General features: G+C 44.6%; 1 long non-coding RNA gene and 1 pseudogene across 3 annotated transcripts in view; one reads left to right on the forward strand and one right to left on the reverse strand.

Moving 5' to 3' along the window:
• The window catches only part of LOC120613212 (uncharacterized), a 406248-nt gene that overhangs the window by 356103 nt on the left and 27420 nt on the right, over positions 1-22725 (reverse strand). For all 3 annotated transcript variants that reach the window (XR_005655613.1, XR_005655614.1, XR_005655612.1), the window contains exons 3-4: positions 5888-6009; positions 3396-3526 (exon numbers count right to left, since the gene is read on the reverse strand). This is a non-coding gene — a long non-coding RNA (uncharacterized LOC120613212). The remainder of the gene's footprint in view (positions 1-3395; positions 3527-5887; positions 6010-22725) is intronic.
• LOC120613684 (uncharacterized) lies at positions 15741-15854 on the forward strand (annotated as a pseudogene).

The raw sequence follows: 22725 nt of genomic DNA on the forward strand, positions 1-22725 counted from the left end.
CGTGATGTTCATCCTGTTTCAGCAGATCCGAAGTTCCTCAAGGGCAGGGAGAGGTTATCTGGCTGATGAATTTAATATTAAGTCCTAACTAGCATCATGGGCCATAGAAATAAATCTATCAATAAACTTCGTTACGAGGAAAACGCATTGCTCTCTTTAGATAGGACCAAGCAGCAAGCATTCCCTTTGATGCCTTCTTTCCTTTATACTGATTAATAACTTGAAAGAGCAGCTCCTGTTCCAAAATACATGAGTAGAAAATACTGCATTGTACTCCATAAAACTAGAATAAAAGAGTCTCCCTTTCAGAAACGACTAAGTGGTTGGAAACGGAGGAGTGGCCGGGCAAGGGGGCCGGGGAACACATCGTCCCGGAAACCATTTTATTTCCATAGCACACAATCTCGAAAATCCTGTATAATTATGAGATTTCACACTTGGTGTTTCTCAAACTGTAGTTTCAACTGGAATGGATGGATGTGCTGCATAAGTAAACTTAAAAATAAAAATGTTAAAAACACGCCCCAAAAGCAGACAAATTTCTAAAAGAGTTACTATCAGGCCGGGGTATATGTTCTTGTTAATGCATTCCTGTGCCCGTCAGCATAGCACCCCGAAGTGCCGTCCTTAGGCAGGGACATGACACAGAAGGGGTGGCTGCAGCGTCACCCACACAAACGGCAGAGCCACGTACAGAACAGCACGGCCCAGGACGGCTGTGAGCCCGACGTTGGCGGCTTGTTATCAATTCAGTGTGGGTGCTGTTTTGTAAACACGTCTAATTTGGTTTTAAATTTTAATCCATAAAGTCATTACTAAAGGACTCCAGGCTGCTGCGATGATGAACCAACTGCTTCTTAAGCGGACAGAAGGCAGCAGAGCCGGGCAGGGGAGCCTGGCCTCGGTTCCCTTCTTCGCCTCCCTTATTCCTGCCGTCTCTGACCTTCCCATGCGTTCTCCCGCTCACCGGGAAGATTTTCTGTTGCTACTGGCTAGCCAATCTGTCTCTGTGTGTCTGTCTGTCTTTCTGACTCTGTCTCTCTTTCTCTGCATCTTACGCACGCGCACGCGCACACGCGCACACATACACACTCTTAAGTTCTATGCCTCCTTCTGACCCAGTCACTGCCTCCTCTACCCTTGAGTTCATCTACTTCTCTACGTCTCCAAGATAAACACTGCTCTTTAACAAAAAGGTCAGGCCGAGTGAGTTTGGGGGGATGAAATGGTCTTAAGAGCTGGAGGCAGGAAACGCAGCTGACAGACCGACCGAGCGGGCTGCCAGCATCATCTCCGTCGCCCTGCTTTGAGCGTTGATTCTCATAGGTAATTAATTGACCCTAAGAGATATTTTGTTTTTTTTTCCAACAGAGAAAACAAAGGGTGAATCTTTCGAAACATGGCATAATATAAAATTTGGTTTACTTAACAAAATACGTATCAGACCTGGTTCTCAGGGATTTATGAGTTGTCGCCGCCTGTTAACTCTTCACGACGACCCCATGAGGACGGCAGTCCTTCCCCCATTTCCCAGGAGAACGGAGCACAGAGAAGTCGAGAGACTCAAGTCACATAACTGGAGAATGACTGTCAGCATGTCCACCCCAGTAGTTTGGCTCCAAAGTTCATGCATTTAAGCACTATACTCTGATGCCTCTTATTTGATGGATTGCATCTTTGTCCGATAGAGAGGAAAATTTACCTTCGTTTTTTACACATTCCATCTACTATTAAAGCTAAGTTTGTTTTCTCTATCAGGGAAAATAAATTATTTACTCTTTTGGGTAATTATTATGCTATTTACTCTATTGGGTAAGTATTTCTCCCATCTTGTAAACCAGTTATTGCTCAGAAGTCATGTTTATGGCCCGCCCCCGCCACTGACAACACGCACGGTGATTAGGGATGCTCTAGCCCGACCCCCCACCCCCGTTCACCCGCCCACAAACAAACAGAATCACATGAAGCAGCTTCTTATAGAACCAGACTTTGCCCTCCTGCTCTGTGAGGTGAACACATCCCAGAGCAGCCACGTAGATACGGCCCTGGAGCACCAATACACGCGCCCAGGAAGCTTCCCCCGAGACGCATCAGTGTGGACGTAGGAATCATTCACATTCCCTGCTGCTCTGCGGCCATCTACCTAACTTCCTTTGGTGCTAAAGTGGGCAAATTAGCCCTAGAAAACTAGGGAAAGCCGGGAGAGAGATTCCGTTCTTTTCTGCAATAAAAACAACAACATTTTTGGTTCTGCGGAACTGATGTTTTTAGGGAAATGTCTTCCACAGTCTGCACTGCTTTAAGAATTTAAAAGCCAAAGGCCTCAGGATTTTTCCTCTTTCAAAAATGGATGGTTCTGCTTTTCATTTAAGGTGCAGTTTAGAAAGAAGCAGCCTGTGAAACCAATTAACTAATTGGAAATCACTTAATGACTATGGCAGCCTTTTGGATTTCTGGCGTTGGTTCACAGCAGTCAAGAGAAATTGCTTTCCAATATTATGATAAGGTAAGCTGCAGAGGTCTCACGGGGGCGGCTGAGGGCTGCTGCGAGAAACAATTAGCTCTAATGTGCCCACCAAAATAATGGAGACATTATAACATGGCATTCAGTGATTGTAAAGCAAGCACAACATAAAAGTCCAAAGTAAGGTGGAGCTCTGCTGAGAATAAATGTGCACTATAGTTCCTTGCTATGATTTTTTGAGAGCTTACCATCTTCGCACAGACGTTGTGCTGTTGAAACTGCTCTCACAAAGACAGCCAGGCATGCGAGGAGAGGGAAACAGAATAAAGTAAATGCTCGCCCTAGAACAATTCTCCAAATAATTGTTTTAGTATGAATAGAGTCGGTGTTCACATTAGGGAAATAATTGAGTTAATTGCTCAAGAGTTAACATAGCCAGAGAAAATAAATTACCCCAAACACAATATATTATCCATTTGCCATTTGTTTGTTTCAAGGTAGTGAATTCTCTTAGCATATTTCTAAATAGCATAATTCATTAGAACCGAAATCATCACTGTGGAGAAAATAAGCCATCTCTAACAGCGTCTCTAATTCCTTTTTACTTTATTTTTTAAAAGAGGCATAGAGATACGCGTAGGCCTTGGTGACTAAAAATTCGCTTTGAGGTGGACAATTGGTTCTTATTTCTCCTGGGCCTCAGAATTATTTTGTGAGTATGGCAATTCTTTTCACCTCTCTTTGCCTTAGTTCATTCAGCTGCAAAATGGTCTGATGCCTGTTAGAAGGAATACATACTCAAACGATGATCGAATTTTGCAAACACAGAGTCAGGACGCTATAAATTCCTCCAGCAATGCCAAACCTTCATTGTTTCTTTCCCCCTGGTACGAGAAGTTTGGGCCCCAAGGCTCTCCCCCAAGATACCTACTGGTTTTCCGGCGTGAGGGGACTCCCCTGCAGTGCCTGTGGCCCCACTGCCTCATTATTAACTCAGTGATGACGAGCGGTGTAGACACCTCTGCTGGGCACTGCCCTGGATGCTTGCTTGGTACCCAGCCTCTACCAAAAAAAAAAAAAAAAAAGGTTCTCTTCCTGGCCAGTAGAGTATAAATAAAGATGACCGCCATTCACACAAATTGCTATGCCAAGCGTAGCCCATCAGGCCACGGCACCGTTGGTGGCCCTTTCTTCTCACCTGCCTGAGATACTAGGTGATCATTCCAAAGCAGGATTTACTTTGGAGAGCCACATCCCTGGAAATTCTGCACACACGAAACACACACGGCAAGGACGACAACATTGAAACTTTAACAAACCGATGATTCTTCCTTTAAAACAATGCTTTATCCTGATCTGAGGAGGTGACGTTGAACTTTTTACCTTTCTGAGGATTTAATTTCTAACCTAGAATTAATTTCTAATTCTAGAGAGTGACATCCTAGTATCAAGGTTATATCAAGACAACAGGGTTGATAAACTAATTTTCGTCACCAAGAAAAATAATCAATAAGCAAAACAGAACACTGAATTTAATGATACACTGAGGGAGCAGACACATGGAGAATTTCCTAGGTGTGAGTTGAACTACTTCTTGAAATAAGAGACACATTTTCATCTTCTTCGTAGAAGAAAAACCTCCAAAATATCAAAAGAGAAAAACTCTGTAAATGAACCTTTCTGATAGATTCAGAATTTTCCAGGATGATGAACCTGAAGAAAAACATGCAATTCAATGATAGCATCCCGAAGCTGGTCTGTCCCACTTAGAACACATCGTGCACTGACCCAAAGGTGAAGCTGTACCTACGAAGACTGGCTGAACGCCAACTTGCACAGCCTCATCTGCAAAGCTCGGCACTCTGGAGCTTAAATGTCCCTGCTTAACAAACAGTGAGCAATTTAGTCCATTGCACAAAGACAAGACCAAGGCCAAAGTCTAACAATAGGTCCTTTCTCTGAGTCCTTGAATAAATGAATGTGATTACAAAAAGAAAATATTCTTTTATCTAGGTTGTTACTTTTTCCCTTTGCTGTCTTCTGTGGCTTTGCCTATAAGCTCACGGTTTGTAGTTAAATTGGACAATTACTGAGCCAGAAGTGAATAATTAATGAACAGTCACCGTACATGTTTGGGAAATTCTGACCCAATCTTTGAACAGATAGCCGAACCACTAAAATAAATGACTTGTTCCACCTATTACCTGATCAGCATTTGTTTAGAGGTTCCTAGGTGCCCTATCGAAATTCTAATCAGTTCAATTTAAATTACATTTTTTGCACTGCATTGTTATAAATGCTAATGTATGCCTAGAATGGAACAGCTTTATTTCTTACCTCCTGAAGAAACGAATGAATAAAAACTTACTTCTACAGGGCATAAAAGATTATCGAGGGTTCAGTGACTACTGGATTTTGCACTTGCCAAAACACATCCTGAAACTCAGAGCTGAAGCTTTAGGAGACGGCAAGGACCCTCGAATCCTCCCTCAACAAAGCTGTCCCCATGAGGAGGCAGAGGACTGTCCCAGCGGTGTATGCAACCACCACCAGAGACTTCCGACCGTTGGAGACAGGAGCAGTTTTGGGGATGAGGAAGGAAAGGAAGGGAAAGTTCTTACTGGCTAAGAATAATGATGCAAAGAGTCTCAAAGACAAACGGTTGTTTCAGAGCCTCTCGGCAAGTTCCCCGCATGAAGAGAAATCTCTCCAAGTCTGGCACCACATCTGCTTTGGCCAATGAGAACGTCCCTGTCCGCCAGCCCGTGGGCGGTGACAGAGCTACAATATCAAACGGAACGCCACATATTCTGGCACAATTAGTTCAGCCTTAGTACCAAAGGGCCTCGCTAAGCAACAAGATCTGCTCCACCTGGAAGCAGTTGTGCTCTTTCTGATGTACAGGTGAAGCCAGGCCACTTGCAGATGGCCCCACGTCATCTGGGATCTAGAAGACCTTAGAAGTGAAAGGAGAATGAGGATGGTGTTCTAGAAATATCTAGAAATCTTCTAATGAGCCCACAAAAGTCCTACCTGTAGGAATACGACAACGCCCCGTACCTACCCCAGGCCTGGTGTCCGGGGAAGTCGTGAGCCTGCCGCTATCCCGCCTGGCGTGGAAGGCATGGAACTCAGAATTCACTGCCAGAAGTTTTTTTAAAAAGCTGGGGGATTACCTTGAGAGGATTGAACTTCCGAGTGCAAGTCAGCAGCTGCTGGGGAGGCTGAGGCCACCTCAATCATTGTGCACTCCACAGTCCCTTGTGGAGGGGAGGCGGGATCAGCCTGGCTTAGCGCTGTGTGGCCGGGGGTGGGAAGCACAGGTTCACACAAGCATTTAACCTCTGTTAAGTGGCGCCGTGTGGCTGAGGCTTAAAACGAGGCTGGAACATGTTCACACTTATTATCACCTTGATAACCTACCTGTTCTTGCAGCTAAGGACGAGTGCTGTGAAGAAGGGGCCCGAGGAGGCCGTGGGAGAGGAGGGGCGGGTCACGCAGTGAACGGGAGGAGGAGCTGCCGTTTGCTTGTTGTCTGAGTGCAACTGGGAGAAGGTGGAGGCGGTTTGTTTGCTCCCTACATATTTTTCCATTTAAATAGACACGGTATTTTCCAGATCGTATGGCTAATCACTCCATGGGAAACGGAAAACAAGAATAGCTTTCATTTATTTTCTTTGAAACCTTTTAATTAGTTTGAAGGCAATTTTTTTTGTTGTTGTTTTTTTGTATGAAATACCTAAGTGGCATTTCTACAAGATCTAAGGGTCAGGTCATTGTGGGGAGACGATGATCACCTGGGACGATGATCACCTGGGACAGAAAGTAGCTGCAAACGCTTTTCTGCGGGGAGTGGTTCTCAGAGAGAAGGCGATGTGGGCCCCTGCCCACACCTTCCCCAAGCGGGCTAAGGAAACACGCCTCCCTGCTCCAGGGCTGAAACCAATCTGATAAAATAATCTTCTTAGAGAAACTGAGTGGTCCAGCGATGTTTCTCAAGCTTGTGTAAGCTGTAATAATAATTGATTCTACTATAAAATCTTTCATCTGCCTTTAAAGTTTCTTGAACTAAACCCAAAGCAAAGGGATATGATGGCAGCATGTTTGTGTAAAAAGTCTGACTGCCATTCCTACCGGCAGATACTCTAAAACCCACCCGCCACCCTCCTGCCCGAGCAGCTTTAAGCCTCGATGACATTTCCGGCCAAATTCTTGTATCACTTACATTTGAGTTGCAGAATTTCAGTTTTCTAATCTAAAAAAGAAAATTAAGTCACGAGGGGAATACGTGCTGCCTATTTACTAGCAAACGCGCAGATCGTGAAGCGCGATCGCCACTGCGATTATGTTATTATTTTCATTGCAGGAATTTAACATAAACCATATGGTCACAATTTTCCTAATGTATCCAAAAATAAATGATACGGAGGTTTTACGAAATCATAGTTACCATTGAGTCTAGGCCAATCATTTGGCTTTTCATTTCAAAAGGTGATGTTCTCAATCAAAATCTTACTTGTATTAGAAAATATGAGGTAAGCGGTCAAATGAGAAGACGTAGTCCATCTGAGAAGTGAGTGATTCACATGTTTAACGCGTCAGTTTATCCTCCATCCACATCAGTTATAACAATACTGAACCAAGCCAAAGGTAATCTCATTCCAGATTAAAATAAGTAATCAACATACCTTACTGTTCGACCTTTTTAACCCTTTTTTAAGAGATGAAACAACACGATATATCTCTTAAACTTGAAGATGGCATAAAGCTAGGAGAGAGAGAGATTTTGGATTCCACATGACTCAAAAGTTTGTGCCAGGCTGGAGCAACGCAGAGATTTCATCCGAGATATCGTGGGAATAAATGTAGCCCTGCGTTTGAGTTCGAAAAGCCATTTTAAGTGCATTACGTTTTACCAGAAATCATGTGAAAAATCAGTGAGGCTCTTACTTTGCCATAAAATCAATGTAAGCCAGTGTGATATGGCTCCTCAAAATGCTAATTCGGTTTCAGATGTCATTAGTAGACATCTAGTCCAAACCAGGAGAAGTGACACTTCTGTTGCATAGTGGTCCGACATCACAGCTCTAGGACAGAGAAGTTAATGCGATCTCTTTCACCAACTATGTGAACCTGAACCCGTCATGTGATTTGAGCCCTTGTGTTCTCATCCGAACATGGAAATAATAAGAGCTGACAAACATATTCCCATAAAATTGTTGTAAAATCCAATAAGACCATTTCCATAAAAAGTATTTTTAAAATTCTAAAGTCTAATTTCACTGGGCATCTGCTGTTTGTGACCCAACTGCCATCTACCTCTTCCTGATAAATGCAATCCAACTCTCCTTTGGGGAGCCTCTGCTGCCAGTCTTCGCCGTGCGGTGGGCCCTGACTGGCCGAGGCCACTGAAATCGGTTTAGGAACGGGCGCCTAACCCGATCAGGGCCACGGAGACACGGGAAGGCTATGCGATAGCTTTTGGACAAAATCGGCTCTCGCGCCTTTGCTGCATTTTGGTCATATAAGAAGGGGAGTCTTGGGATGACGTCCTACTCCCCAGGAGGGAGTCAGCCTGAAGGTGAAGCTGATACACAGAAGACGGCAGAAGTGAAAGAGATAAGACACTAAGGCCTCATTTGATACCCTTCCTCCAGATGAAGCCAGCACTCCCCTGGACCGTGCTGTGTTCTAAGCACAGACTCCCTTTTTAAGTGAATCTGAGCACGGTGATTCTGACACGAGCAATCGGAAGTGTCCTGCGACTATCCATTTGTTTTAAGGTCTTGGAAAATCCAGTTATTTAAGGATATGAAAATGATAAATGAGAGAGATTTCAAATGAAGATATATGTATTTCTTCAACAAAAATCAAATCTGTGTTTAAATTGCGTTTGACTCTTATGATTGTTAGACTGTGTTAGAGTATGAGGTTGCTATGTCAGATTGTTTCCCAAAACAAGCAAAATGTCAAGATTGACTATGCACTGGATTCTAAGGAATTACATAAAAATTTTGTTCCAGAGAGAGCTTTTCAGCATTCTGCTGTTGGGAAAGCCATGTTTCCAGCCTGCCCCGTCTTGTCCTCCTGCTGAGCTAATGGCCCCATCTCCAGCTGAAGCAGCGGTGCCCGCATCTGATTAATGGAACCTGCCTCCCCACCTTTCTTAATGGCTTCCTCCCATTGCGATTTCAATCAGAACATTGCGGGGAACCCCTCCTGGGGCCTCTCTGGGACCACTTCTATTGCCATTTTTTATATACTCCTCCTCAAGAAGAGAAAAGCTAAAGAAATGTCTCCACGCTCGAAGGCTGAAATCAACAGGGAATGTGAAGCATCTATAGCACTTTCTAGCCAGAAAGGGGCGACAGCCATCCGCTAGCCCAGGCGTCGGCAATGGGCTAAATCCAGCCCGTGTTCTGGTAAATAAAATTTGATGTGAACGCAGCCATGCCCATTTGTCACAGACTGTCTATGGCTCCTTTCACACTATAATGGCAGAGTTGAGAAGTCACAACAGAGACCGTATGGCCCCCAAAGCCTAAAATATTTATATGTGGCCCTTTATAGAAAAATTTGCAGACTTCTGATCTAATCCAATCATTTAGTTTTTAAAAAGAACCTTAGACCCACAAAGGCCAGCTAATAGCAAATGAGAGGCCAAACTCAAATTTGTTCCATGTGGTGGTATTTTTAATGTTCTACTCATATCCATCTGCTAAGTTAGAGGTGGCTTGTAGGAAGTAATTGTGACTCATTTCTGTTAAAACAAGTTAAATAAATGCAAAGGGACTGGGGAAATGAGGGATTCCTTTGGAGACTTCTCGTCTATGTAAATCATCCCCTCTCCTGCCTCCATAGCCTCCAAATATTCGTAGCCACAAACCAATCCTTCTCCCACTGGACATCACGCTACAATCTGTGATGTCATCTGTAAAATGACATAATAGTATCCACCTCCCAGAGTTGTGGTCAAATGAAATAAAGTGTATAAAGCCTGTAGCACAGTACCTGGTTCAGTAGTTTATCATCATCATCATCATCATCATGAAAAGGGAAGATCCTGATATATAACTGGGTACTGTGGGGTATGCAATTACTGGAGATTTCTCTTAGATCCCTCCAAAGGCGATGGAGAAAAGCAGAAGAAAGTGGAGTTCTAACACTCGACTTCTGCGAACAATTAAATTCATATTCCATCGCCATCGCCTAAGAAAGTCAGAGCACAAGTGGGGGAAACATTTGCCCAGATGCCGACGGTAGCGAAAGCATTGGAAGGAGAGAGAGGATATTCTTTCCCTGGGACTATAAGACATTACAAATGTCAACACAAAATAAACTAAAAACTTAGCCGTTCGTCAAACAGCGTGTGTACAGTGTGGACCTAATTGCGGCCAGGGACACCTGTCCTGATTGTTCCTGTGATGGGAAGACCCCACATGATACCAGGGGCTCCCCTCAGGCCATGCGGGTCCCTGTCTAGTCTGACTAATCCTTCTTTAGAGTTTACGGCCATAACTCTCGGTCAGTAAGAATTTACTGTCATCGCTCAACAACATACCACGTACATTGCATGACACACTCTTAACTAGGGGCAAAATATTTTTGTCATTCATTCCATCCTTTTGCCAAAGAATTATGCTTACGATGTCATTCTGCATTTGAATATTACCTACGATGAACATCAGAAGGAAGAAATACGTCTTACAACCCCATGCCAGTGGGAAAAGCCAAGAACTCTTTCTCCTTTCCGGCCTAAGATGGCAGATGGCAACCTCCTTCTAGATAAATGCCCCTTAGAACCCAACAGGGCCATTTAGAGCGATGTGGTCTACCCTCTGTCCTACTCAATTTCTTTTTGCGATGCTAATCGCAAGGAGTAAAATTACGCAAGTGTTGCCTCGCTCATGTTGGGAATCCAACCCCCTAAGTGGCCCTCTGCGATGTGCTAAGCTCATCTGCTTATGCCTTGGCAGCCAGGAAAGATAACTGGGGCTAAAAACTAATAAACTCCGTCGTTAGGGAGGCCTTTCCCATCCCAGCCCCCACCCCGACTGCCTCTGCATGTGTTTGTTCTTTTGCTGTATGAGAACTCAAACCGGGTGGCGGGCCTGTTATTTTTTAAAATCTGTTAGTAGCGTCTATACCCAGAACTGCCTCTTCACGATTATCCTCAGCAAACGAGGACACTTCACATTGAAAATGGATATGGTTTCCAGCCAGCACCAAATGTCTCTCCTTCTGCCTTTTTGTCTTTCCGATCAATCAGAACACGTGAAAGTCCCAAATGAAGAATCGACACACCGCTCAGGTTCCCTTCATCTCCTAACATATGCCATGAAGGAGGGAAGAAAAAAAACCCGATCCCCAGCTTCAATCAGCCGTTCGTTCTCTGCAGCTTGAATCTTAAACCCAGAGGGATGTTGACGAGGGTTGAGTGGGGCCGGCTCCTGGGAACATAATAGGTATGCACCGCATACCTGAGTCTCGGGGTCGTTATCTCCCCTGCCAGCTCTTCTGTATTTATGTATAATGAGATCATTACCAGGCAGCGCTTCCAATTTTATTCAGACTTTAATATTTTTTGAATTAAAAAAAATAGCATACAAAAGGGTTTGTGATGCCAACTCAATCAGACGTGCTGTTGATGGGAAATTATTCAAGTGCGAGCCAGAACAGGGGGGAAAATAATTTCAGAGCGGTGTCTGTCAAAGCCGAGTTCTCCTGTGATGATATTTCCAGTGAACGTGTCGAAGTGTCCAGAGGTGAGCAAGGAAAATAACAACTAGCAGGAGAGAGGGCCGTGTCTAGGATGAAAACAGAGGTGTGTTCGGCCTAAGCATCCGGGCAGGTAGGGCGGGGCCTCCTGCAGAGACTGCCTCCCCCGGGATCCTTGGCTAATTAGGCCAGGGAAGCCGCACAGGGTAGTGGGCAGGATTTAACCCTTTGGTGGGTGTTATTCTTTCCATGATTGAACTCAGGTGGTGAGGAAGGGATGCAAGATGCTTCTCGTCTCCTTCCACGACAAGCCGCTTTCCTTTAAAGAAAGGACTTTCTCAGCACTCCTGTTGCCTCTGCTGGAGAAAATATATGGCAGGATTTTCTCTCCCTATGTCCCCATTCATAAAAAGTGGCTAAAACGTCAGTGCCCCTGCTAATGAAATATTCTGGGTAAAGTTTAATAAATAGTACTCTATTCGTTCTCAGCAAATTAGAAAACCAAATGGAAGAAATCAAATACTAAGACTGAACAAAAAGGAATCGTTCTCTGATAATCCAGACGGCGCCTCCGGATTATTCCTAGCCTTGGATGACAATTATGAAAGTTGTTCATCACTGGCCAGCACATTTAGAAATACGCCCTACTAATGTGAGCTCTCTGGACGTCTGAACTTAGGATAAACATGAACTTACTCTTCATTTCTAGGATTTCTGGTTCATCCTGAGATTACAACCCCAAGAAGAGCATCATCTTAGCCATTAGCTCCCAGTCCTAAACTGCAGATGGAAATAGCATTTGGAGAAGGATTGAAGACTTGTCATAATAAACAAGAGACGAAAGGATTCTGAGTCCTTTTTTTATGGTCACTGCAAAGCACCCATTTTTCTCCCCCTAACATTTTCTAACGGTATAAACCAAAATAACATTGGAGGAAATGTTACAAAATGTACAGTCTATCCACGGAGCCCCCAAACATGACTGGAACGTTGGGTTGGCAGGATTTTTTATTATTTGTATTGTCTTACCTTAAAGAGATATCTTGTAATGGTTAGTAGTTGGTTCTGGTAAAACTGTTAAGACTACTTTACAGATCCTAGTCTTGGGATTTTTCAATTTGTAAGAGAAAGAGAGGAAGACGGGTAGGGATGATAGTGATCTCACGTCTCCATGAAATATAGCCAGCTCTGCCATAATCTATGTAGTGTAGGCAAAGAATTGCATCAAAGAATTGTACAGTCCTAAAAAAACTCTTGAACTTAAAAGAGGCTTAAACAGGAAAATGGAAATGATTTTCTCTCCCTACCTAAATCCACCATAGCTAGTCATAGCAATCATTCTAAGATTAACTTTCTGAAAAGAAGCAGCTCAAGTAAGAATTATTAAATTTCTATCAGTCGCTATTGTGCGTTAGCGTGGTGTGTGTGTGTTTATATGTGTAGAGAGAAGTTTTTCATTTACCACTAACATGGACTCTCCAAAGGAGCACGACAACCTGTTAGTGGTCCCCCATCTGCCTCCTTTATCTCTTTACCTACCTTTTGGTCTTCCCTCACAGTCTCAAAAGAGAAATCTCTCTTTTTCTCAAAAACCAACTGCCTCGCCAGCATCCTCAACCTCGTCTCCATGGCCTTTTCCTTCTCTCATCAAATATGCTCATGTTCCTCTTCTCGGCAAAATCCCCGAGGCTGGCAGCAGGAGGCGTGGGTTCCAGCCCCCACTCTTCCAGGTGCTTGCCATGAACCCGGCTAGACTGCCAGAAGCATCATTTCTTTTCAGGCTGTTTTCATGACTCAGCCCTGTGCTACCTCCTGAAAATATCGCTTTGTTTTAATCCATTCTTCAACAGCCAAACCTTCATTAACTCACCACCATTCTCTCCTTAAATATCTAAAATACAGCTTTCACGTCCACCACGCCACTGAAATTGCTGTTCGAGATCAGATTTTTGCCAAATCGGATAGACTGCATTGACTCTTAACCCTGTGGACTTTTGGGGTACGGCTGACATGACTGAGGAAACTCTTCTTATGGCATTTTCGCTGAACTCCCACATTGTCTGTTCCCCTCTGCCGCAACTCTGTCCGGTCCTATCTGTCCGCTACGGCGCATCCAGCTTTATCCACAGCTGGGCAGCCAGGCATAGGTGTGAGGGCTTCGGAGATGAGATACAGCTTTCCAACCCCACTGTCCCCTCCGCTACCACACGCGGAGCACGCCTCCGCGCCAAATATGTGACTGAAGAGTCATCTCTTTTGGTTAAAGCACTGTGTCTCACAGACTCTTCTGCTTAAAAAGTAAATAAACGCCTGTAAAAGCTTGTACATTCATTCATCATCTCTGAATACAAAATTAATAATTAAATGTTAGCTCAGAAATCAGGGAGTGGCACCCCAAAGAAACAGAATATAAAATGGGTTTATTTTGAAGGAATGTCTGCTGTCTAAAAAAATTTATAATACCTACAGAAGCACTGCTATAATTTAATTACTACAGTAATTAAAACACTATAAAATTTTCCATAATTGACAACTGGCGAGGTAAAACCCTACGAAGTCTCCAAGAACTCCAATTAAAGATGACAAATTTGACGCCCCCTCAGAGAGTCAAAGGTCCACAGTAAAAAGGATTCTGGGAAAGTTAATTATCAACATCTGGCTATGAAGTTTCCAAAATATGATGATTTACCATCAGGAATATGAGCGAGAACTTTCCTTTTCTACTAACCGTCGTGGTGCTCTTCAACTCCCCTCCCCAACTCTAAGCAGAGAAAATTGGTCATGGGTTTCTGCTGAGACCGCAGGTCCTTTTCCCCCGAAATAGCTTTCTCTGCACATGGGCTCTGTGGGAACACTCAACCCTGTATCATTGCTGTTGACAAGTCTTGGAGCCTCGCCCTACTGATTAGCTTACTACCATTTAGGCTATTATTGTCAATCACCACGCTTTGTATAAAGCAACTGACTGTCTACTTATCAGCGTTCACTCCTTAATTTTTATGGCTGCCCAGGGTGCTACTTTTCTGCAGTCCCAGAGCCTAGATCGGTGGGTGGGAAATAAATGGTCTCGATACTTCTGTGAAAGTGGCCAAGGTTAAATCTCTCTCTCCTCTGCCTGCAAAATGTGCTCTGGTACCTGATTAATAGGATTACACCTCCACTCTAGGGCAAAGTGCCACCTTTAATCATTTCCAGAAGTGGCCTTCCTCTTGGTAGGTTCGTGAACAACAGGAAAAGTTCACCAGGCGGTGTCAAAGGCCAAAAACACCTTGTCGCTGAAGCCCTTCTTATGAAGGGTCTCAGGAATCAAATCAAGGGCATAGCGACCTGGTATAAGAAAACTTGAAAACTGCCAGCATTGGTAATAAGGGAAACTGTGCAAATCCTGTCGATAGCAAAACCATATAGCATTTGCAAATATATCCATTATGTTGTTTGCTAACATCATGAAATTAAATTCAAGGACAGCGTAGAAACTGGGTGTATTGTGGATCTCTCTGCGAGGCGATTCTTGGGTTCTTTGCCTCTTTATGAACCTGACTGGTCGTGTCTTGTGGCAGAAAGCAAGCTGTGGTCCGAGGGCAAAATAAACAAATAAACAAAAAGATGCTCTTGCCCTACTATTGGTAAACTCTACCATGAACAATGTGAAGATAGAAAACAAGCACCTAAGGTGACTTACTTAGATCTTCTTTCCATGAAAAAAGACATCTGTCCTCTTTATCTCTATCCACAACATGGCTTCTTCCAGAAGCCACAAAGCAAGAATTCTCAGTTGCCCTACAACAAGCATTGACAAACTATGACCCACAGGCACAAGTCTGGCCCACCGCCTGTCTTTGTAAATAAAGTTTTATTGGAACACAGCTACACCCCTTCATTACATGTTGTCTACGGCTGTTTTCCTGCTACAGTGGCAAAGTTGAGTAGTTACAGCAGAGGTCTTTGGGGCAGCAAAGTCTAAGATATTAACTATTTGACCCTTAATAAAAAAAAGTCTGACTCCCACCCCATCTCCTCTGTGGCAAAATTTAAAATAATTACAATAATGGCCAAGGTTTATCAAATTCTTCAACATGCAATGTATTATTAAACACACTACATGACTTATATCACTAAATCTCCACAACTGCTCTATAAGGAAGGTATTTTTGTTCTCCCATCTTTAAAACGAAGGATCTGAGGTTTGCAGAGCTAATAAGGATCCAGGACTGGGAAGCAGGGGGGCTGGATGCAAAGCCTGTCAGTCTGACTCCCGGGGCCCCCCTCTCGACCAGTAAACACTATTTCCTCTAACGTAATAATAAGAGCTATCATTTCCAAGTTTTTACTGTATACTGTTCTCTGCGTAGAGTGTCTCTAAAGCTCACCACTGCCCACATTTATACTTTCCAAAGATCAAGGAACAGATTGGTTAATTAATTTACCCAAGAACAGGCAGCTAAGAGTAGAAGATCCTACGTTTAAATTGACACCATAGCTCTTTCATTACCTATACTGCCTCATAGTAGCAAGACAGTATTTAAGAGGCAATATAAGAAGCATTAGAAATAATTCTGTGTTGCATGAAAGGAGAGGTTAGCACTCTCCTTGACAAGAATGGAAGAGCCTGACAACGTGCATACAGTCAAGGCACTGCCACCTACTTCATGACATCTAACCATCATTTTTAAACCCTAAGAGTTCTCATCACAAGATGAAAAACTTTTTTCGTCGTTCTTTTCTTTATGTTGTATCTATATGCGATGATGGGTGTTAACAGAACTTATTGCAATAATTATTTCACGACATATGTATATCAAATCATGCTGTATACAGTGATGTATGTCAATCATTTCTCAATAAAACTGAAAAAAAAATTTTTTCTAATTTTTCATTCTGTCTAGAAAGACTATGAGTCATCACACTCGGGTACTAGTCAGTCCTCACTTAGTTGTAAACTACCTGTGTGGCACTTGGTACCTCCTTTAACCCTTTCTGATCTCGGTTTCCTTGTTGGTAAAGGGGGGAGGAGCTCAGGTTAGAAGCTCTCTGAGGTCTTCCAGCTCGCACACTCTCTACGCTGTCCCCTGAGTTATGTGGTCATTTTTGCTCTGTGAGTATGTGTATGGTCCTGGTAATTCCAAATGACTGTCAGAAGGAACCAGCAAGTTTCTGATTTAAAACTCCTCCCATAGGATAATCTCTCCTTATGGACCCTAACCGCATTCCAGTCAACAGAGAGAATGAATTCGAGTCAGCTCCTCTGGCCATTATCACTGCAGCATGGCTCATGAAAACCACTGCTTCCCCTCAGAACACCAGTAGGAACCCAGATGCTCCTTTCGCTCCTTCTTCATTCATTTTGTCTCTGGTTTGGGGATATTTGGGCTAATTTATTAAACAGCCAGTAAGATCTAATTTCTGAGGCCCAGATGAGTCAAATGCAATAAAATACACATTGGATATGTAACTTGGTGAAGGTGATTGTTTTCTTTTATTATAATATTTTAAGTCACTATCATCCATCTGGTACATTAAAATAGTAAGGCTTATAGCTGTTCACAAAAGGTAGGACTTTCCCAATGAGCTGTTTCATCCGTACCTTATTTTCTAATCCTATTATCTTTCGCTGTAGATGATCGAACTCTACGGACTGCTGAAGTCGCCGTGTAGATGCCTTCGTCAGGTGAAAAACGGCTTCCCAAGCAAAGGCCGAGTTCTAAAACCTGCCTCTTAGAGTCTCAAGTGGCGTCTCTTCCCAGCCCGGCTCCCTTCCCTCTGACTGATGGGTAAAAGTGATGTAAGGAAATAACTTCTATCGAGTTTACTTCTTTAAGTGACTTGGTCTTTAAAAAAAAGAAGAAGAAGAAGAAGGCCATCTTGCCAGTGATCCCTATAAGACTTTTTAATTACAAAACTCTTTTTTTATGGTGTCACTGACCTAGCCTTAGCAGAGTTCATTTCACAAATGTGCTGAAGTGGGTCCCAGCACTGACAACTAAGGCTGAGAAATGTTCTCAGTACCACGACTCTGCATTTTTCTCCTGTCTGTGAGGTTCAGGGATTCACCCGGTGTGAATCATGCCTGCCCTTTGTTGAGGCACGAATAAGACATTTTAGAGACTGAGGACAGGACACGGCACAGACATCAGCCCTTCCTGGACAACAAGACCTAGACCCAAATATGGGTGAGTACTCGGACTGTCCCTTGTGCCAACTAATTTCCAAATGTGCATAAAGATACATCAGTTAGCAAGCTTCTCCAATTCTCCCATTGGCCCCTAACCTTTAGCAAGACAAAAATGTCACATATAATGGATCCTAAAATTAACGGTACATTTTGCTTTTCAGTTGATCAGATCGGCTGAGAACGAGGTCAGTCTCCTACGTCCTCAAGATAAGAGGCTGTCATTGTTTGAGTACATTTAACAGCACCACAGACATTAGGCCTCAGAAAATATCTGAGAACTCAGAAGCTCAGACTATAGATCAAAAATAAACCTCCAGTAAGTCATTCAGCCTCATCCCCTAACTTCTGATAGGGCCACACCTAAAACATCCTGATCCTGTATCACTCAGGAAAATTTCTTTGTCAGTTTTGCTCATTCATTTACAAGATAACTATTTATTGGGCACCTGCTATTCACAAGGCCCTATTCTAGGCACTGGGCACACTCTGAGCCCAACAGACAAGGTCCACGTTGTTACAGATCTCACATTCTAGTAAAGGAGACCGGTGATAAATGAACAACAACAAAAAAAAATGCACGGATAACATAACACAGAAGGACTAAGCTAGTTTGAATAATCGAAAAAGATTCTCTGAAGAGTTGATACCGACGTTAAAACCAGAATAAAAATGATGATGCCCCGTGAAGACCTTGGCCGGGGGAAGAACATTCCAGGCAGAGGGAATACATACTTCAAAGGCCCTAAGATGGAAGGGAAGTTGAAGCTGTCAAGATATGGAGAAAAAAGAAAAAAAAAAAAGACATGGCAAGAGCAGAGTGAAGGAGAGGACGAGAGACAGGATGGGTCTGAGAGGAGGGCAGAGGCCAGATCGCATATGGTCCTGAAGACACAGTCGGAGAGCTTCAATTTGCCTTAATTATTATGGGCAGTTAACAGAAGTTTTGAGTGGGGAGAACTCTGTGACCTAATTGTTTTGCAAATGACTACCCTTGCCGGCATGAGGAGAAGAGTTTTCAGGAGGCAGAAATGGAAGCAGCAAGGCCACGTAGGAGGGGACTGCAGTGGTCCAGGTGAGCAGTGATGGAGGCTCTTCCCGGGTGGGAATTAATGAAGACGGCGAGAAGCGGGAAGTCTGGAGAAATGTTTTGGAGACAGAATGGCAGGATTTGCTCAAGGATTCGATGTGGAGAATGAAGGAGTCAAACACGACTCTCTGTTTTGGGCTAGCGCATACACGTCGAAACTGTTCGCTGCTTTGGCATCTGAGATTGTGATGTTTCAGGCAAGTGGCACCAGAAGCATGACCGATTGCGGTATAAATGTGAAGTGCACCAGAGGAAAGAGGTGTATTTTATAAACTACCATCAGAGAAATCATCACCGTCCTGGCTCTCTCCTACAGAGCAATTTGCTTACTTAAGAGAGCCTGCGAGCACGCCTGCATAAAGGTAGCATTCTCGACTTAAGCAGAGAGAGTGCTTCTCCTCATTATGTGTCTGTAGCTGGGAGGCACATGAAATAGTGGGATTCTGTGCTTTGTCAAAGTGAAGGGACAATCAGCATCAGGAACATTAGCCATGGCAGTACACAGGATTGCTCAACGATGTATGAAAAGAAAAACCAGTCATCTGAATTGAATTTTCAGCTGGAGCCTAAGAGGCCAAATTTAATCATCCACCTAAAATTATCACACGAGTCAATACTTTCCCCTTCCTGCAAAGGAAAAGAGACTGATTCTTTATTTTTCAGTCAAGCAGGTGGCCTTGAGGCGGCTAACCAGCTGGCTGAAATCTAAATACCTGCGCCAAGACAAAAGCCGGTAACATGATTGATTATCTTCTCATTGCAGGAGAAGAGAACCTCCCCTGGCCAATCAGCAAGCAGAATGCTGTCGGATTCTCACTGAGCAAAACTGGACTTGGAGCCGACAAACGAAGGTACCCAGGCCCCAGGCCCCGACTGGCTGGGGCTTCACCTGCCAGCTGAGTTCCACCCACCGCACTGATTTCTAATGAGATTCAGATAACTTCTTATGTGTTAAGTCCTGGCGTTCTTTTTCAGAGACCGACTAGGTACCTGTGTCAGGGTCGGAACAGTTCTGCCGCCAGAGGGAAGTCTCTTCCTCCAAACATCTTGATGTATAGACTTCTGAGAAGTTCACTGGTTTCTTCCATTTCTTCTAGGGGCGAAAAAACGTCTGGTGCACATCCCACTTCATTAGGAGCCCGCAGCTAAGATCCTGTCTCACTGTGGTTTGTGCTCCTGCATCCCAAGAGCCTGGAGAGCGGGAAGGCGGGTGGTTCACCTAGGGCATCAATCAGAATTCTGCACCGGAACCAGCAGGTGAGGGTAGGGCCGGCCATACTGCCCCTGAGAGCAGGCACTCCCAAACCCTGGTGGGTTTCCTGTCTCCATCCTGAAATTCTCCAGGAAATCTACAGTATCTTCCGATCTCGAACCCAGGAGGAATGTGAGAATTGAGATTAACAGAGACTCTGTCTTAATAAATAGTCGAACAAAAGGTTTCCAATTCCACTTGCTCCTTGAGGCTCCTCAGAACCTCAAATTCCTCATCGGTAAGATGGAAACAAGAAATAAAACACTAGACAGAGGAAGGGAAATCGGTTAGCCTTCTCCGGGGTGGAAGTCCCAGGCAAGGGTCACGAAAACTTCTGAAACACCGGAACATAACAGTGTCCCTTACTCCTAAGAAAATCAAAGATGTCGTTTCCTCTTTAGGAATCTTCTTTCTTCTTCTTTGCGATTGCTGGTGTCACGGTTTGCAACGTTCGCTCCCAGCCTTGGTATCTGAGGTTAAGAAAAAGTCCCTTGCAGAAAGGAGCTGTGACAGAAGCCAAGCTTCCATTCCCCTAAAACCTCCTCCCACGAGCGGAGAAGGAAAGGCGAAGTCTCCTTGTCCTGGCACGTAAACCAGGCCTCTCCCCTGCTCGAGAAGGTTATTTTCCTCCTGAAAAAGGAACATCGAACTCATCAAAAATTTTTCATCTTGACAGGGACAGAATATTGAAGTTAGAGAGAGATCTGCTGAGCGGTCTCCCTTGTTTCAGGGGATTGCTGAGCCTCTCAGGATGCCTCTGCTCGTGGAGATTACGACAGCTGTCCTGTGGGGATGGCGTGCGGCTGCGTTCCAGGCCCAGAAACACGAGCCCGGTTGGTCAAGGCGAGAATCCCAGCGATCAAGCCATGGGGGTTGGAGGAAGGACAGGGAAGCCAGGTGACAGCTCAGCTCTTCTCGCCACCCGGTCTAGTGATGAAGTCCCAGGAATCCCGTAGCCGCTGTGGCCCTGTTGGCATTCTCTCCTTCCACACGCTCAGGCAGAAGCACGAATGCATCCTGTGAGGAACTTAGCAGCAGTGGCAGAGGAGAATGGCTATTCTGAAGGGAGCAGGGGAGACTCAGCTCCATCCTGAGCACCCCTGGGGCCCTGCTCCTCCAGGGGCTCAGTGGGCACGGCTTCAGCCGACTTAAATGGGGCTCCGCCCTTGGGGGGATCAGAGTTCAGCTACGGTTCTATCTACAGGAAAGGTGGAGAAAAACCTTCCTGTGGTTCTTTTCCTCATTAATGGTATTTTTTTTACATTCGGTGTTCTTTTTTTTTTTTTTTAAATGGTAAAAAGAAAGAAAACAGGGAGAGAGGGAGAAATGTTAGAGGGCACTTTTAAAATCAAAAAAGTGACATTAAGTATGCTGGTATGGCACCAAGCACCGCCCGTGAGTACCACATGGAGGGTGAGGGAATTAACTGTAGAGGGGCCACCCCGGCACTGGGGGTGAGGCAGGATTAACTATGAGAATTGCCTGAGCAGCTTTCCCAAAATAACTTCTTCCTCCTCCCCTAGAGATGCTGAGGCCAATCTACACTAGCAATTTGGAAAGATGTCCAAAATGTGTCCAGTGAAAAACAAGATGGAGAAGAGTCTATTTAGTAAGAGCCCACTTCTGTAAATGACACGGCCGTAATGAGGTCATACCGGCACATGTCATTAAATGTCTAGAAAAATGCGGAAGAAAATAGAGCGGATGTAAACAGTGGTTTTCTCCATCAGATGGTGTTATGAAGGGCTTTCACTCTTAAATTATACATACGAAGATATTTCAAATTATTAATCAGTATGTTTGTCCCCTTAACAAGGCTCACAAAACCCTTTCCCGGTACCCTGGCATGAGTCACATACAACAGAACAAGAAAAATGTTGACAATATTCGACTTCTAGGGAAAAAAAAACGAAGCAAAATGTTTTTGTTTTCTGCCCCAAATCTAGGGCAGGAAGATTCTGCCATACCCAACAGAGCAAAGGTTTAAGACTGAGCAAGACTGGAATAAAACGCCCCGCAGAGTGGAGAGAAGACACGGAAGGGACAGGAGAATGTGACAGGAGAAGCCGTGAGCCCCACAGAAAAAAAGTCTGACCAGCTCCAGGGAGCCACGAGAAGCTGCAAGTAGCTGAGTTACCATCTCGTCACCCCACAGGGAGGACCAGCCACGGTCCAGCGCGGTGTGTCACCGCGTGATGCCCACCTTGGAGTGACACTGACCTATTCCCCAAATGTACCCAGCACGGCCCCACACCCACCCACAGTGGAAAACCCCCAGGATCTACTCCGACACCACTAGACACCCATGAGCTGCCACCTGCCCCTCATCAGGTGAGACGTGAGCCCGAGACCGCGACCGCAGGGCGGAAGCGAGCCTGGCCCCGGACCGACGTGGCACTTCATGGGAGGAATTTGAAATCACTGTGCCCGTCCGCGGCGAAATGCGCCGCCCCTGCCGCGTGAGCGTGTCGTGGCGTTTTCCTTGTCCGCGGCGTGCGTGGAGACATGGTTTGGAAGAGCCTCGGATGACTCAACTTGTACTGTTGCTCAGATCTAAACTCACCATTGGCTCTTTACACCTTTTCTCCGTCACCTTTCGGTCAGCCCAACTCCGTGTCTATTCACGCTCTTTAGTCACCCCTCCCCCGTCTACAGGTGCACACGCACGTGTGTGCTCGAGCGTGCGTGCGCACACGCATGCTTCATGGAGCCCCTTCTCCTTTCCGTGTGTGCGCCCAGGCTCTCCGCCTGGAACAGCTTCTTCCCTCCATCCCTCTCGTCCTTTACTTCTTAAATGCTGACTGACTTTCTCTTTGCCTTTTGTCCACAGTAACCTCGTTTTACAGTCACTCGATCTGCCATCGTTTGTCCTCACATGACTTGAATTGGGGATGTCCCTCAGCAATGATGGTTTTCACTACACATTCATAGCGCAAGATTTACTACTGCCTCTGACACAGAATTGGAAATTAACTGCTCCCTATCAAAGACTATCACTCACTTGTAGTCCTAGAATCTAAACACTGTTTCCA

This window comes from Pteropus medius, unplaced genomic scaffold (assembly GCF_902729225.1).
Source record: "Pteropus medius unplaced genomic scaffold, Ma_sr-lr_union100, whole genome shotgun sequence".
Taxonomy (NCBI): domain Eukaryota; kingdom Metazoa; phylum Chordata; class Mammalia; order Chiroptera; family Pteropodidae; genus Pteropus; species Pteropus medius.